The sequence below is a fragment of the Balaenoptera physalus genome (genome assembly GCF_965194825.1).
Source record: "Balaenoptera physalus genome assembly, chromosome: 6".
Taxonomy (NCBI): Eukaryota; Metazoa; Chordata; class Mammalia; order Artiodactyla; family Balaenopteridae; genus Balaenoptera; species Balaenoptera physalus.
The window spans coordinates 65,806,935-65,823,028 of NC_138885.1; the positions used below are offsets into that span (position 1 = coordinate 65,806,935).

At 43.6% G+C, this 16,094-nt stretch overlaps 1 long non-coding RNA gene across 6 annotated transcripts in view; it reads left to right on the forward strand.

Annotated features, from left to right (window-relative positions):
• Positions 1 to 15,483, forward strand: part of LOC309662588 — a 190,714-nt gene extending 175,231 nt beyond the window's left edge. For 4 of the 6 annotated variants that reach the window (XR_014264770.1, XR_014264771.1, XR_014264772.1 and 1 more), the window contains 3 exons: positions 8,501 to 8,559; positions 9,441 to 9,565; positions 14,360 to 15,483. This is a non-coding gene — a long non-coding RNA (uncharacterized lncRNA). Of the gene's footprint in view, positions 1 to 3,434; positions 3,558 to 8,500; positions 8,560 to 9,440; positions 9,566 to 11,172 lie in introns of all 6 variants that reach the window. The other 2 variants (XR_014264773.1, XR_014264778.1) reach the window with 2 other exon arrangements.
• Positions 15,484 to 16,094: the final 611 nt, after the last annotated feature.

Sequence of the window (16,094 nt, forward strand, 5' to 3'; positions counted from 1 at the left end):
ACAGAAACAATGCAGGGGAACAGAATAAAACTTCACAAACACACAACACATATATTTAATATTCTTTGGGAGATAAAAAGTGGTGCCGTACCCATTAATCAGAGGCAGAATGCTTTAATCGGGGAATGATAAAAGCACAAGAAAGAGAATCTCTCAGAAATTAAAAATAGAAGAGCTAAAAAAGAAGATTTGGCAGATAAAGTGGGAAGATCTCCCAGAAAGATGAACCGAAAGATAAAGATGCCCAGGAAGGAAGAAATGATAAGAAAAAATAAAGGAATTAGTCCAGGAAGGCCAACCTTCACCCAATAGGAATTCCAGAAAGAGAGAATAAAGAAAACGAGGTGAAAGAATTGGCAAAGAAAAAATACCAGGAAATTTCCCTGTGAATTTGAAAAGATCCACACCACGTTACACCACTCTGAAATTTCAGAAACTGTGGATAAAGACCCTAGAGGGATAAAAACAGGTTCCATTTAAAGGAACAGGAGTTGCGATGGCCCAGGACTTCTCAATAGCAACACTCAATGTCAGAAGATCAAGGATATCAAACTTCAGTTCATTTCTGTCCTCAGTGGCAACAACATCTAATAACGTAAACACGAACTGTTGATTTAACCAAAAATTATAATTTATCTATGTTGAGAGAATAGGGGGAGACAAAATAGGGAGGCAGATGTAAGAGTCCTCTAACATAATAGGAAGCCAATAAGTCACGTCCCAAATGGATAAATCAGTAGCAGTATAAGCTTATTATTCAGAAATCTGGGGGAAAATATAAGAAATGGCTGGAAAGGACAGGTTGGGGAGGGGAGCAGGAGACTGTCTTTTTCATTATAAGGCTTGTGTTTTTAAACTTTGTGAAGTATTTGTATGCACTAGATGCTAAAATCCGTGGAAGGACCTTGAAAAAAGATCATATTTCCTTTTTCCATCCCCTGATCTGGTTGCTTTGCCTTCTCCAAGGTGGCGCCCAACCCTGGCTGTCTTGTAAGCCCTCCAGTGTTAGGGGATTTGGGTTCCCTTTGCTTGGGGGTACAGAGGCTTGTCTCATGGACCAATCCTTACATAATGTAGAAGAAAAAGAAGTTTCCAATATGCCTTTGAGCTCCCGTGGACATAAAAATCATGAACATTGTTCTTTGTCTTCATGGCGATATTTATGCAAAGTTCTTTTCCCTTGTGGTGTTTATCTTTTGGCAGAGCCTGTCAGGCCTGTAATGGACTCAGGTGATGAGTAAAGCCTGAGTCCCCTTGATCCTCCTCCTGGTGACCCCACCCTGAGCCTGAACTAGCAGTGGCTCCGTGAGCCTGTCTATTGTCTAATGGGGTAAAGCCAGCCTTGCTTTTGATGTCTTACAGGTTGGAAGAATTTTCTTTCTTGGCATTGACATGAATTTGGGTTTGCAAAAAATCAACTCAGGACAATTATGTCACGAAGACATGGAAGTGAATCCTTGAAGAAAAGTTGGGGTGAGAGAAAAAAGCTAGATTAGGCAACACCTCCCCACCCTCTGCCCTTTAGTAGCTTTAATAGACCCCTCAGAAGTGCTACAGATTAGGGAAAAGAAAGAGCTAAAATATATGCTGTAGGTCCTTGTCTCTTTGGGGTTTGTGTTCTCACACCTAGGGGTGTCTCCTCCCTATAAATCACAAATTCCTGGAGTGCCTTACAAAAGGGGCTGCTTCCCCGAACCTCTTGTTTGGGGTGGGGCAGCACCGGCAGCAGCGGGCACCGCTTGTGGGAGGGGAGGAGGACGCGGCCAGTGGATGCTGCCAAAATTCAGTGACCCTCAGGAACAAGCAGTGAGTCTGCAGACCTCCTGGCAGCAGCGGCGGGAGGGGCCCTCGGCCAGGACACAGCGCTTCCTGCCCCAAGGGGCTTCCTTCTTCTCCCTTCAGGGACTGAGGTCCATTTCACGTTACCAGGCGAAGGAGCCCGCACAAGTAAACGCCCTGGACTACACTGCCGGACTTGGCCCATCTCCCCTCCATGCACTCCTTTTTCCATTCTCTCTCTCTCTCTGTTTTCCTTCTTTGTCTTATAGGATCTGATCATTTTTCAGCTAACTGCTGAATCTTCTGGGCCAAATAGACACACGTGTGCTTCTATGAGTTTGTTGAGATTAAGGGAGGTGGGGGAATTTATATTTCCTAAATTTGTCTTATTTAACAATTCTCCTGATGTTTTAAAAGATAAAAACACCAGGCCTGCCCTTGGATGAGATCCGGGCTGAGTTTAATCAAGAGCAAGCCAGGCTAGCTCAGCCTCAAACTAGGGTGTGTGGGAGCAGAACTCTTGGAGAGAGCCACCCTTATCTGATTAAGAACACTCATTAACATTTGGAAAGCAGGTCGTGCCTCAGCTCTGCTTCTACTTGCCTGGTTTCAAGAAGCTTGTCCAGGCCCCGATTTTCTCTTCCAGAAGATTCCTCCCATGGCTCTGCTCCCGTACCCGCCAATGAAATCAATCACCCTCATCTCTTGTACAACTAACTGTTTAGAAGATTCTAAAAGATGCTGGTGTTTTTGCCGTGTTTATCACAACAAGAGGCTGATGCTGTCAGTGGCTGTCTAGCCAGAGGGGGTTATGGAGTAAACTTCAACATGTCCATCCTGAATTACCCACCAGCCTCCCTCCCTGGGGCTTTCAAGTCTTCTCAGAGTAGCCTCAGCTCCTGATGGCAAGGAGGACACTTTACTGGCCCCTCCCGTGGAGTAAGTTTGCTTCCTTAAGAGAAAAGGGAAAGCGAGATACTACTTTCTCATCTAAAGGAAAAAGAAACAATCAGTTTTCAGTTCGGGTAAAATGGTGTGGTATTTAAAAGAAATCTTACACAGTTGTATGTTACATTTCTACAGTATTGCCCACAGAATGCAAACGTTTCTTTGTTCTCAATTTTATGCAAAGAAACCAAGAGGAAGAGCAGTTCAATTCCATTCAGTTCATACAATAATGTTTGGTAAACATAATTGGCATCGGGATAACCTGGGGAGCTGATATGATATAGGTTAGCAGGTACCCAGGCAACCTGACTCTATGGGGCCACATTTTGAGAAACCCTGACCCTTACACTTGTGACTTTAAATGTCACAGAATTGGACAGGGCCTTAAAGCTCCTAAGTTCCCACCCCTCTGTTGACAGAGGGGTTCTCCCAGGCTCCTACAGCTCACATAGCTCACATGTCAGAGGCAGAATGAGGCCCGGTTCTTGGCCCTGGGCTCTCTGAGGACCCTGTCCTGCTCAGCAGCCCCAGTTATCCTGGGGCCTCATATATTTCCTGCTCTCTCCGTCTCTCAGCCTCCCCACTTCCTGCTTCCTGTCTGTCTCTGTTCTCATTCTAACCAACATCCTTAACTTGAATCCTTTCTTCTCTCGGGTTTTATCCTACCTCTGCCCTCCTTACCACCCTTCTTTACATTCTCTACAAAGTTCTGTGGCACTGCAGTGATGGACGGGACCTCTTGCCTCTATCTGATGAACTCCTACTCATCCTTCAAGACCTAACTCAGCTTTTGTTTTCTTCAAATCCTTCTGAGTCTCCATCAAATTCAGGTAATTTCTCCCATTTCTTAAAATGTTATATAGGAATGGTATTTATATAGAAAGTCCTCATCATATTGTATTTAGTTAATTTCTGTTGACTTGCCCACCTCCTCCACTAGAGTATGAGGTCTTTGAAGGCAGGTACCTTACCTAATAGATCTCTCTATCTTTGCATCCTCTGTACCTAGCTCTTCTGGTTAACTGTTGTGAAAAATGCTCTAAAACTTAGTCAGTTAAAATAACAAAAATGATTTAATTTGCTCACAAATCCACAACATGGACAGGGTTCCACAGGGACAACTCAACCCTCCTCATGCAGTGTCAGCTGGGGTGGCTCCACTGGGCTCCACTGGGGCTCCACTGAAGTGGCCACTTCCACTGGAAGTCTTCCAATGCAGCTCACTCATAAGGTTGGCAAGTTGGTGAAAACTGTCAGTTCCTTTCCACATGGGCTTCTTCACAGGGCAGCTTGGGCTTCCTCACACAATGGTATCAGGATTCCAAAAATAAGCATCCCAAGAGAACCTGGTGGAAGAAGCTGTATTACCTTTTATGACCTGGCCTTGGAAGTTAAATAAATAATGTCACTTCTGCTGTGGTCACAAGTCAGGGAGGGAACATAGATCCACCTCTCTGTGGGAGGAGTGGCAGAATCACACTGTGAGAAGAGCATGTGGGACGGGAAATTTTGGAAAATACAATGTATCACGCTAGCACAGGGCCTAGGACTCAATAAAGGATTGGTAGATGAACGAAGAAATGTTGAATAAATAAATGGCTAAGTAAAACCAAAAGTCTCAAACCTTTGTAGCACCACAAAGCAGTGGCTTCTGAGGGGTTCTGATAGGTATTAGGTCTCTTGGATTTTCTCTTTTGGGTAAATATACTTCTTTCAATTGTTTTGGATATAGGGAAGTTTTCATATAATTGGGAAAGAAAATGGGTTCAGAGAATCTCAAGATACATTCCTTTCTGAATTTTAAGTTCTCATGCTGAGACATAGGGTGTCTAGGGCATAGGGGTGGGAGGAAGATCTATTTTCAACTCTATCTCCTTTTATACACTTTGGGTTTTGAACCATGCACAAATCATGTACAAGTATCTGTTGTTAAAGTGCTTAAATTCTAAAATGAAATTTAAAATTAATATTATAATGGGCATCATCATCAACTTACCCTCAAATGATTCAGAAAAAAATAAAAAATATATACAAAGATGGAGAGAGAGAGATTGGGACAGAGAGAAACAATGATAAAGCAAATGGGCAAAATGTTGGCAATAGGTGAGTCTGGGTAAAGAGTATATGCGTGCTCTTAGCACTATTATTCCTTGTGCTTGCAACTTTCCTGTAAATTTAACATTTTCCAAATAGAAAAATCTTGAAAATCGTGATGGAATGAACATGGGCTGCAGCTGCTGGGTTACCAGCAAAATGGCTTATTTTTTGGAAGAGTCTTCATCTTTTTCTTCTCCTTCTCCTCCTCCTTCTCCTTCTTCGAAGTACAGTTGATGTACAATATAATATAAATTACAGGGGTACAATATAATGTTTCATAATTTTAACAGGTTATACTCTATTTACAGTTGTTATAAAATGTTGGCTATGTTCTCCGTGTTGTACAGTATATCCTTTAAGCTTATTTTATACCTAATAGTTTGTACCTCTTATTCCCCTACCCTTATATTTCCCCTCCCCACTTCCCTGGAAGGAAGAGTCTTCTCAGCCATTTTCTTTGTTGCTTACCTAGTGCAAAGTTAGGTTTTCATTCATAGACCTTCTTTTGATTGTTTCCTGGAATAAATCCTTCGGTGAGTTTAATAGTAACACAAGTAAGAGAGAAAATCAATAAAAGTTAACGTAAAAATGAGTTCTCTCAAAATAGGTGGCATCAAATTTAGCAGCTGACAAAACAGAGTGACAGGTCTATAAGCTTCATGTGTGTTGAACTTTGTATCTCTAATATTTAGATTGAAAATTCCATAAGAAAGAAAGGGGAAAGAGAAGGTGAAGGGAACTCACAGTTATTTAGACAGAACTTGTGCAAGAAGTTCTAAACGCATTATCTTATTTACTGCCCTCAAAACCCGAGAAAGCAGATTGTACTCTCCTTCTTCTGTAGCTGAGGAAACTGAGACTCAGCTCAATGGTTGTGTCCATTCTGATGCCCTTGACTTCAAGTAAGGGAACTTCAACTTGACTGGTGGGAACTTCAACTTGACTGGCCGGAACAACAAGGACATTTATTATATCCCATGCTAAGAGGCTGGGAACAAGAAGAAAGGATTGATAATATGCCAGGGATTCTGCTAGCCCTGACAATACAAAGATGGGAAAACCCAGCTATTGCTCATGGGGAACTCACAGTATAAGTAACACTGAAAAGGCAGACCCACAGTCTGTGGACTTGTTCATTGTTGGCCATCAGCAAGTAATCTGTCTTTATTTTAATAGCCACAAGGGATAATTATTAAATGAACACATGGCTTACAGATAGCTCTTAAATAGTCACTGCTTTTAAAGAGAAATGTTTGTGCCTCAAACTAATGATGTATTTTCTCATCAGGGCTAGTATTATTTCTGTGTATTTACATATAATTTTATTGGCTTACATTGTTGGATCAATTTGCTAAAATCTTGTTGAGAATCCTTGCATCTCTGTGTAAAGAATATAGGTTTGCAGTTTGTTTCTTATAATATCTTTGTCTGGGTTTTGGTATCAGAATAATGCTGGCCTTATAGAATCTTGGAAAGTATTTTCTCTTCTTTAATTTTCTGGGAGAGTTTGTATAGAATTGATATTATTTCTTCTCTAAATGTTTGGCAAAATTCCCAAGTGAAGGCATTTGAGCCTGGTGTTGACTTTGTGGAAAGGTTTTAAACTACAAATCCAATTTCTTTGATAGGGCTATTCAGGTTATCTGTTTCTTCTTCAGTAAGCTTTGTTAGGTGGGACTGAGGCAGTGTTTAGTCTAGGGTTAATTTTCCTTACTACCAAGTTAAGACCTTTCTGAGTAGTCTATCCCACACCCTGTGAATTATAAGGTTTTTCACTCTGGCTGATGGGAACAGGCATTATTCCCAACCGTTTGTAAGCTCTCTGCTCCTTGTCCCCTCTAACCCTTTTAGGTAGTCTTTTCTCCAGCCTCAGGCAGTTTCCTCTCTTGCAGGCACTGAACAATACGCAGCTGAATACTCAAGGGGGATCCTCTGCCCATCTCCACAGTCCTCTCTCTGTGCATCTCTCTCGTTTCCACCCTGTGGACTCTAGCCACCTCGGCCTCCCCAGTTTCCTCTACTCAGTGAGACAGCCAGACTCCATCTGGGTTCCCCCTTCTTGTGCTGTGGGCTGGAAATTCTCTCAATGCAATAAGCTGGGGCAATCTTAGGGCTCATCCATTTCTCATCTTTCAGGGATCACTGCCCTTCATTGCCTGATGTCCAATGTGTTGAGAACTATTTTCATATATTTTGTATGGTTTTTTAGTTGTCTTGGGTGGGAAAATAAATACAGTTTTTATTTTTCCATCTTGGGCCACACTAGAAGTCTCCAGGTTTACAGGTTTATTTAATGTTATGATTCTAGATCTCCAATATCACCTTCTTAAGGTGCTTTGGAACAGAGTTTGTTTGCTTAAATTCATATTATGTTTGACAGTTTCTTCATTCTAATATACTGTATCTTATAGACAGGTTTTGACATTCTGCTTGGGCAGAATATACGTCTAAAGGAATAGTAGGAAGTTTCCTATCCCACTGATGCCTAAAATTTCACCGTTAGCCAGCCATTTCTTTGGGTAAAACAATCCTCCTCTAGGCTTCTCTTTCATAATCCAGATATCTGTAGGAGAATACGTTAAGTCCTTAACATTTTGATGTTAATTAATGCTATTTTTTTCTCTGATGAATCATATGAACAGGTGAGATCCATAATGTCAGAAAGCAGGGCATAAAAGGTGGGGAAAAGGATACAGAAGTGGAGTTACCTGTGGTTCAGCTTTATTTGCAGACTGAATGCCAACAAGATTAAGATGTCTTGAATACGCCAAAAGACAATTTCATGCGAAGAGTGTAGCTCAGTTTTCTGACCCAAGGATCAAGTCACCTTAATTAATTACTAGAATTCTGCTTTTACTTAAGTGCTCTACCTTGAACACATCACATATTCCTTTGGCCGCAGAAGAGTTATTCATGAAGTAGAGTGGATAACTGCCTTCCTCCATGACAGAGTACACACAGAAACAGGTGGAAGCACTTTGGATTCTTTAGAGGCAAGATGCAAACACAAAATACGTGTAGGATGCACTGTCAGCTTTTTGCTCATGGTTGGAACAAGGCTGCAGATCTAATATTGATTGTCACCTCTCTGTCAATAGATGAAAAGTCATCCTGGGCACAAGAATAAGATCTCATTTAGTTATCTTGGTATTTTAGCCAGCAGAAGGGAGTGGTGCCTTCTGTATTCCTGTGGGCTTCTTTTAAAAATAAAGCTGAGCTCCAAGAGGGAGGGGATGTATGTACGCATATAGCTGATTCACTTCATTGTACAGCAGAAACTAAGACAACGTTGTAAAACAATTATACTCCAATAAAAAAAAATTTTTTTTAAATAAAGCTGAGTTGTCAGAATCTTCATATTATCTTCTAAACAGGCAGAATGGAAGTCAGTGGCTCCAGGGATCTTTGCTACTCAAAAAGAAACACTGTAGATTTATGCCCCCAAATGGTCATTAAACTTTGAAATGGATCTCACGGGATTGCGGGCAGGGACTAAACATTTTATATAGAGTAGGGGATGAAAGGTGGTTTAGGTATCCTGCATGGGCAATTATCCTCCTACTGGGACTTGATAAGGTGAGGTCCAGGAGAAAGAAATAGACATCTGCCTCCAAGAAATGATCATCTTAGTCATTAAGTTGACATTTGCAAAGTTCTTTGTACTTTTTCTTCACAGAAGGCTCAGAAGAAAAGACCTGGAGGACTTAGGGAAAGGACCACCCCGTGCTGCCAGAGGTAACTGAGTCAGACCCACAATGGGTCAAGTGGGTCTTACCACTTTAGGGCACATCACATTCACCTGGGGGCTTGTTAAACAATCTGATTTCCAGCCCCTACTCTGAGAGATTCTAATTCAGAAAGCCTGGGATGGTGCCGTGAGCCTACATTTTGAACAAGCACCCAGTGTTTCTGCCGTGAACCTCACTTTTAGAAGCATTGACCTAGATCTCTTAAGCGAGTCAGTACTTTTACTGGCTGGTTCAAGTGTTTTCCAGGAAAGAAGCTTTTCAGGACCCGGGAGAGCTGTAATAATTGAGGCACAAAAGAATAATTTAAAAGAGCCAACTGGCAGGGAAATGCAGTATGGTGATTCTGGAGAGAAAAGCCTGGCTCTGTGACTCTGGACTGCAGCTTCCCCCTCTTCCTTGTGCCCGGACCTCAGGCCTGGGTCACCCTAGGCCCTAGGTGACAACGTGTCAAGGTAGTGCGGGCTTTGAAGACAATCGGGGCAGGAGCGCCTGTGTCGTAGCAGTGGGATTTGGAACTTGACCGTGCTTATCAACCAAACAGAGGCAGGACCTTTGACTGAACACACCAGCAGCCATGGCGGTACAGATGGCCCACAAAGAGAGGTGGCAGCAGGGCCAGCCAGAGAGTCATGGGAGAACCCTGCGGGCAGATAACGAGCCGGGTGGGGCCTGGGCTTGGCAACCTCTCTGCTGGACATTTGTGTGCCTGTTGGCCAAACCTCGCATGCGAGGCCTGGGAGCCGGGCCAGGCTGGCCTGTCCTATTAGACTGGGAGACAAAAAATAGCCTGGTCAAGCCTAGGGGATCTTTGGACTAAGATCATTTTTTGTAACCACACCCAACCTTTGTTTCATCTGGAAACTGAAGGAGCTGTGTTGGAAGAGGGCTCCCTGAGGTCCCTCCAAGTCACCTCGTTTTGCGATTGAATGCAGTCATCTCCACGACCAAGTCCTTATAAACTGGAAGCTGTTCTTCGTGGGCACATCTATAAGGTACCACACGATCCTTGGTCTCTGTGATGTTTAATAGGTCCATAAACTACTTAAGATGTAGGTGTTGGGTAGTGATGAGGGGAACTCTGGGAACACGCAGTAGAATATGAGATACGGTGTGTGTATCTCTGTGGGTGTGTGTGAAGGGGTGTGTATGTGAGAGCATGTGTGTGCTTATAACCTAATTGTACTCGTTGCGGAGCTGCCAAGAGGAAGAAGCAAGGATTATTTCGCCATGGGGAAAGCTTGGGTTATACCAAGAAATCTCTCTCAGTGCACTTGGTGGATTCTGTTTCCCAGGATACGGGGCCTGCCAGGCTTTGTAAGGACAGCACCAGCGCTCCCACCACCCTCCACCCCACCCTGCACACTCTCCTCAGCCAGATGAACATTCAGGCTGCTCTGAAATAGTCCTCTGCCCTCTCGTTCCTGCAACGGTCTTTGTTCCTATGGATCCTTAATCAGGTTCCTTTCTGCACGGCTCTTCCATCAAAGCTTCTGAACCACACTGGAAACCCTCACTGACCAGGAAGCCAGCCACTCACAGGCCGTCTTTTGCACGTCTTTTAGGCATTATTTATTTTATGAATTATCTGAGGTGTGACGGTAAACTTTTTCTAAAAAGAATCCAGCGGTCTTCTTGCTTCCTCTCCTGTTTTCCCCGGCGGCCGTCTGTTACGCTCGGTGCTTTCAGGAAGGGCCTCTAAAGGTTCCTCCCAAAACCTGAGGTGCTCAGCTGCGGGTCTGCGGGGCAGCCGGGTGGAAGGGGAGGGAGAGTGGTAATGCTTCCTCGTCCTGTGAGGACCAGAGGGCAGAGGAGAGCAGAGCCTAGGGCAGGACAGAGGAAACAGACAGGCTTCGCTGGACTCTGCCGATCAGGTTTACGTTGCTGCGGGCTTGCATTGTCTGTCGTTCAAGGTGTTCTGAATTTCAGCAATTTAAACATACTCATTTCATGATGTCCTCCAGGGCCAAAAATGGCTTTTGGACTCTTGGCTGTTTTGGATCATCTGTGTCTCTTTTATATGAGGAGGGGCATTTAATGATCAGGGCCTAGTCAAGGTGGCTTTGAATGTAGCAGCAGCCTGAGCCAGCTCAAGGAGAAAGGGGAAACTTCTCATAGGAAACAAGGATGTTTCAGGAAGATAGGAGTGTCCTTGGGGTCCCATGCAGGCCGGGTACCAGAAAGGGCGAAGCCGTTAGCAACCAAGGCAGCCGTCTTCCCAGCCTCTGGGGGTGGGAGCACACAGGGTCTCGGGCTGCTCCCCTCTGCTCTCTTTTGCCCTCCTTCTTCGCCAGAGGTATAGGCACCTAAATTGTCTGAGTTTACAGGTGCTCTGAATTACAATTCCAGCTTCCCAGGACAGAGAATTTGGCTCAGCTTGGTGAGGTGTCCACCGCTGGTCCAATCAGCCGTGGCTGAGATGGGGGGTGAGTGATGGTGTGTAAACATGGCTGTGGATGTGGTATCTGAGGGAAGAGGCAGCTCTCAGAGGAAGCTGGGCACTGTGGGCTGGACAGATGTCCCAGATGTGTCTACTAGAGCTGTTGGTATTTTGTGTGTAACCTATGTATCCTTTTCCTTTCTCTCTCAATAGCTGTATTAGTCATTGTTTCTCCTCTATGCTGGAAGTTCATGGAGACCAGGGACATAGTCTACCCAGCTCTATAAACCAGCAGATTGCCTCATACAATGTCCTGCATCTTATGAGGGTTGCAGTCGAGAATATAAGTGGGATATTTAACATTTTCTCAAACTTGTGCTTTACCAAGTTTAGGTATACTTTGTTCTGTTTGAGGACTTAGAATCAATAAAATTTTAAGAGACTTATGATGAACAGAATGAGACTTGTCCGTAATCCAAAGGTAAAATAACATTAAGAAGGATATTTTATTAATTTAATAAAATTAAAGAGGGTTCCTTTGATATTAACCTGGGGGAAAGGGGGCAGCTATTAGTAGAAGGGACTTTTCAAGATTCCTTCTGGTGGCCAGATTCATGGACCCAAATAAGAGCTTGAAGAAATTAAGTCATGGAGTAATTAAGAGACATGCCTAGGGGGCAGCTGTTGGCAGAGCTGAGACACAAATGATTCCTCTGCTCAGATCCCTGGCTCCAGCCTTTGGTCTGCCCCTAGTGAGCTGCTGATGCACACGTGATTGTGCTGTTTGGTAGACACAATGTTCACAGGCAAGAAAATGACCTTTGGGACTGCTGACCTTTCCAATTCCATTCATCCAGCAAGCAATTGGAGCTCCATTTTTAGAAAAGAGACAATGCAAATACTTGCAACTTTTCTTACTGGGTTGTTTTGTGCTTGGCATTAGCAATATTATATCACTGAAGTTTACCGAAATTATTTGACCGTTAAATATTTGTTCCCTAAACCCACTTAAAAGAGCAAGATACTGGAGGGATGAGCTAAGGCCCGTGTAACTGAGAATAAACTGGTGGTGTTGCTAATGGCTATTTTTTTGTCATTGAGTTGTCATCTGGCAAGTTGCTTGTGTCTTAAAAATCTTGGTTTTGAATTCTAGTTTTTGAATTGTAGTCTTGGGATGTTGACCCTGTTGAAGAGTATGAATACTTCTGTGATTCCATGGAAGGTAAATTTAGATTCATTTAGACTTAAGTCAGATCACATCCCTTGAAGCATAACTATATATAGCAAAGGCTGATATCAAACCCTTCACTGATAAGGTAGGTGTCTGCCCTGTCCCCCAACACCACTCCAGTGTCTGTGACCCCCCTAGCACACAACCCTTGGGAACTGACACTTCTCACTCCTTGCATTACCCAGCTCACCTACATGACCCCGGTGGTGTTTGCTGAGCAGTCATAATGAAGATACCTGCCCCTTCCCTGTCCCCGTGGCAGGCTGGAAAGCCACAGATAGGCTTCAAAGCAGCAAGAGGCAGCAGAGGAGCCTCACTCATGTTGTCACTAGCTCCCGGTGTCTTAGGCTCTCTCCATCCTTGCCCCGCTGGTCCAGGCCTAGGTGCTTCCCACTGATTCTCATGTTTGGCCCCATTGATAAGAGCCAGAGATGTTGCTGTCTATATTCAGGCAATTTTAAAGCCTGTGAAGAGTGATTCAGGCTAGTCTCCTTGACAGGAGATAGTGAGAGAGATAGTGTGACCTTGGGATGGGGTGTTGTGTGGGGTGCTGACCTTGGGGGTATCCAGAGGAGGAATGTTGCGCAGCCTGTGGGCTCAGGCAGCAGAATGGGAAGATGAAACAGAGAGGGCACAGCGACTCTCCCTGATCACGTCTCCATATCTTTTACACCCTATCATCTGCATCTTGAGGAGGTGAGGAAGGGCCTGAGATGTCATAGAGTCCAGGAACCACCCACGCCCATGCTGTGTCTTATCTCTTTCATCCCTGTGATGGAATATTTCCAAAGGTGGGCACCTCATTACCTTCCAAGGCACACCCTTCTGCCTCTGGATATGACAGCTAGAAAGTTCTATCAAAGTAGAAATAACCTCCATGTCCAAGAGTAGAGGAGTGGTTGAATGTGGAATAGCATAAGGATATTGTACAATTGCTGAAAATTACATTTTCAAAGAATTTCAAAATGTTATAGAAAGATACTCAAAATATTAAGTAATGTAAACTGGGAATAAAACTGTGTGCAGTAGACCTATGTGAGCATATGTGTTTATATAAACATATTTGCATTGAAAACACTAAGACCATCTACTGGTAGTTGATTTACAGTTGATTTTGTTGTGGCAGACACTACTAAGGGCTACTAAAAACTCATTCTCTTCTCCCTTGCCAGCCTCCCACTATATAGGCTGGAAAAGCTGGGTGTTCCTTTTCCAGTCTTCCTTGTGGCTAGAATTGGCCACATAACCCAGTATGGCCAATGAGATACGTATACGAAGACATCTGAGAAATTGTTTCCTTTTCTGAAAAAGGACAGCAGCATTAAGGAAAAGATCCTCTTTGCTACATCCCCTTATCATCACCCTCCTCCCTTGCTTTGAAAGCTGATTTGCGTTGTTAGAGCTTCAGCAGCCATCTTCTGACCATGAGGCAACAGTTGGAGGATGAAACCAGAACTCTGAGGGTGGTGGGGGGAAAAGATTGGGAAAAGCCTGAGGCCTTAACCATGGGCTACTTCTAGGCTTTTTTTTTTTTAAGTAATGGATTTTTTGTTGTTGTTGAAGCCATTATTAATCAGATTTTCTGTTACTTCCAGTTAAACAAATCCTACTGGATACATTTGTTTTATTCATTATACATTATTCCAGTTTCTTCCTGATTTCACTCCTCAGAGCCATTCAATACAAGCCCAAGCTCTTTCACATGGACGCATTTTAGATACGTGTAGAGAATTCTCACTTCTCCCCTGGTGCTTCTCTTCTCCAGCTACGCGGCACTGTTCCTGCCTTATGTAGTTTGGGGTTCCCTTATCACACTGGTCATTCATTTTCTGCACACGCTCCAGTTTGCTTTCTTCTTAATGTACAGCAGGCAGACCTGAAATTGACATTCCGGGGGCCTGACCAGAAAGAATGAACCTGATTGCCTGCTCCCTCCTTTGCATACTGCTTTTCTACTAGAAGAGCTTCAGTCCCATCTGCTTTTGGAGTCTGAGTCAAACCCCTGACTCTTTTCCAAGTGCTTTGTACCAATAGTTTTTATTTATTTATTTCCCTATCTATCATCTCAAGTGCAGGGCATTCCCTTCATTCTTATTGTTTCCTCTTATTAAATTCAGGTTGGTATTCTAGCTTCTTGAGACTTGTGGGTTCTAATTATGTATTTGCTGTTCCTTTCAGCTTCCTGTCCTCTACAGATTTGATAAGCATGCCTCCTGTGTCTTCATTTCAACTCTTTGATAACAAGTGAACCCAGACGTCAGTTGACGTCACCCTGTCCTTTGAGATCGAAAGAAAATCAGCTCAAGCCCCCATCACACATCCTGTGGGAAGTCAGATGCCCTCCCAAAGATCTTTGCAAACTCCCAGCACTTTGGTGGTCACTTGCGTTTCCACATTTTTCCTCCTGCTGGCCTTGGGCTCACCCACATCCCACCTCTGTGGCTGCTCTGTCCTCTCAGGTTCATGCCGACCAGGTCCTTTCCCAGATTTCTTTCAAGAAACAAAACATTTAGGAGTGCGGCAGATTTTGCGCAAGACGTGCAGAGATTGTGTGTGTGTGTGTGTGTGTGTGTGTGTGTAGGGGGGTTCCTGTACAGAATAGGTACTCAAACAGATTTAATAGATCTCTTCTTTCTGTCCTTGAAAGTCCCTCAGTAACACCAACACTAGGACCTTCTTCCTGGTCTCTTTTCCCCAAGTGCTCCTCAAACTACCCAGAGAATCAAGACCCTAGGATTTCATTAACAGCCCTTGTTCTGGCCAGGGTTGGTGGAGGAGAGTGGGGCATGGGGATAATTAAGGGCAGACCCTGGGCAAATTTGTGAGGAGTCAAAGTTTGTTTAAGATGTTCCCCATACTTCCTTTTAAATTAAAATTTAAGAATATATATTATTTAACCTAAAGCAACCAAAATATTATTTCACCATGTATTATGAGCTGAATTGTGTTTCCCCCAAATTCGTGTTGAAACCCTAACCCCCCGTACTCAGAATGTGACTGTATTTGGAGATAGGGTCTTTACAGAGGTAATCAAGTTAAAATGATCATTAAGGTGGCTCTAATCACCAAGGTGGGTCATCAAGGACACCTGACTGGTGTCCTTATAAGAAGAAGAGATTTGGACACACAAGAGAGACATCAGGGATGTTTAAGCACCAAGAAAAGACCATGTGAAGAGGGAGCAAGTGGGCAGCCATCTGCAAGCCAAAGAGAGAAGCCTCAGAGGAAACAAACTCTGCTGGCACCTTGATCTCGGACTTCTAGCCTCCAGAACTATAAGAACATAAATTTCTGTTGTTTAACCCACCCAGTCTATGATATTTTTTTGTGGCAGTGCTAGCAAACTAATGCGCCATGTTACTAACATAAAAATTATTAAGGAGTGTAGTGAGTTGTAAGGTGGTTCCCCAGAATTTATGTTCACGTCCTAATCCCTGGAACCCGCGAATGTGACCTTATCTGGAAAAAGGGTCTTTGCAGATGTAATTAAGTTAAGGATCTCGAAATAAAATCATTGGGATTATCTGGGTGGGCCCTAAATGCAATGACAAGTGTCCTTATAAGAGAGAGAAGAGGAGGACAGGGACACAGAGGAGAAAGCCATGTGAGTACAGAGGCAGAGATCAGGGATGCAGCCACAAGCCAAGGAATGCTCAAGCCTTCTAAGGGAGCATGGCTCTGCTAACACCTAGATTTTGGATTTCTGGCTCCAGAGCTGTGAGAGAATAAGTTTCTGTTGTTTTAAACCACCAAACCTGTGGTGATTTGTTATAGCAGTTCTAGGAAACGAATATAAGGAGGTGCTTTATGTTCTTTTTTCATACTTTGAAATGTGTTACGTATTTTATATTCCAACACAGCTCAATTCAGAGTAGACAAGTTCATGCTAGTTGATTTGGAAGGTGATCCCAGA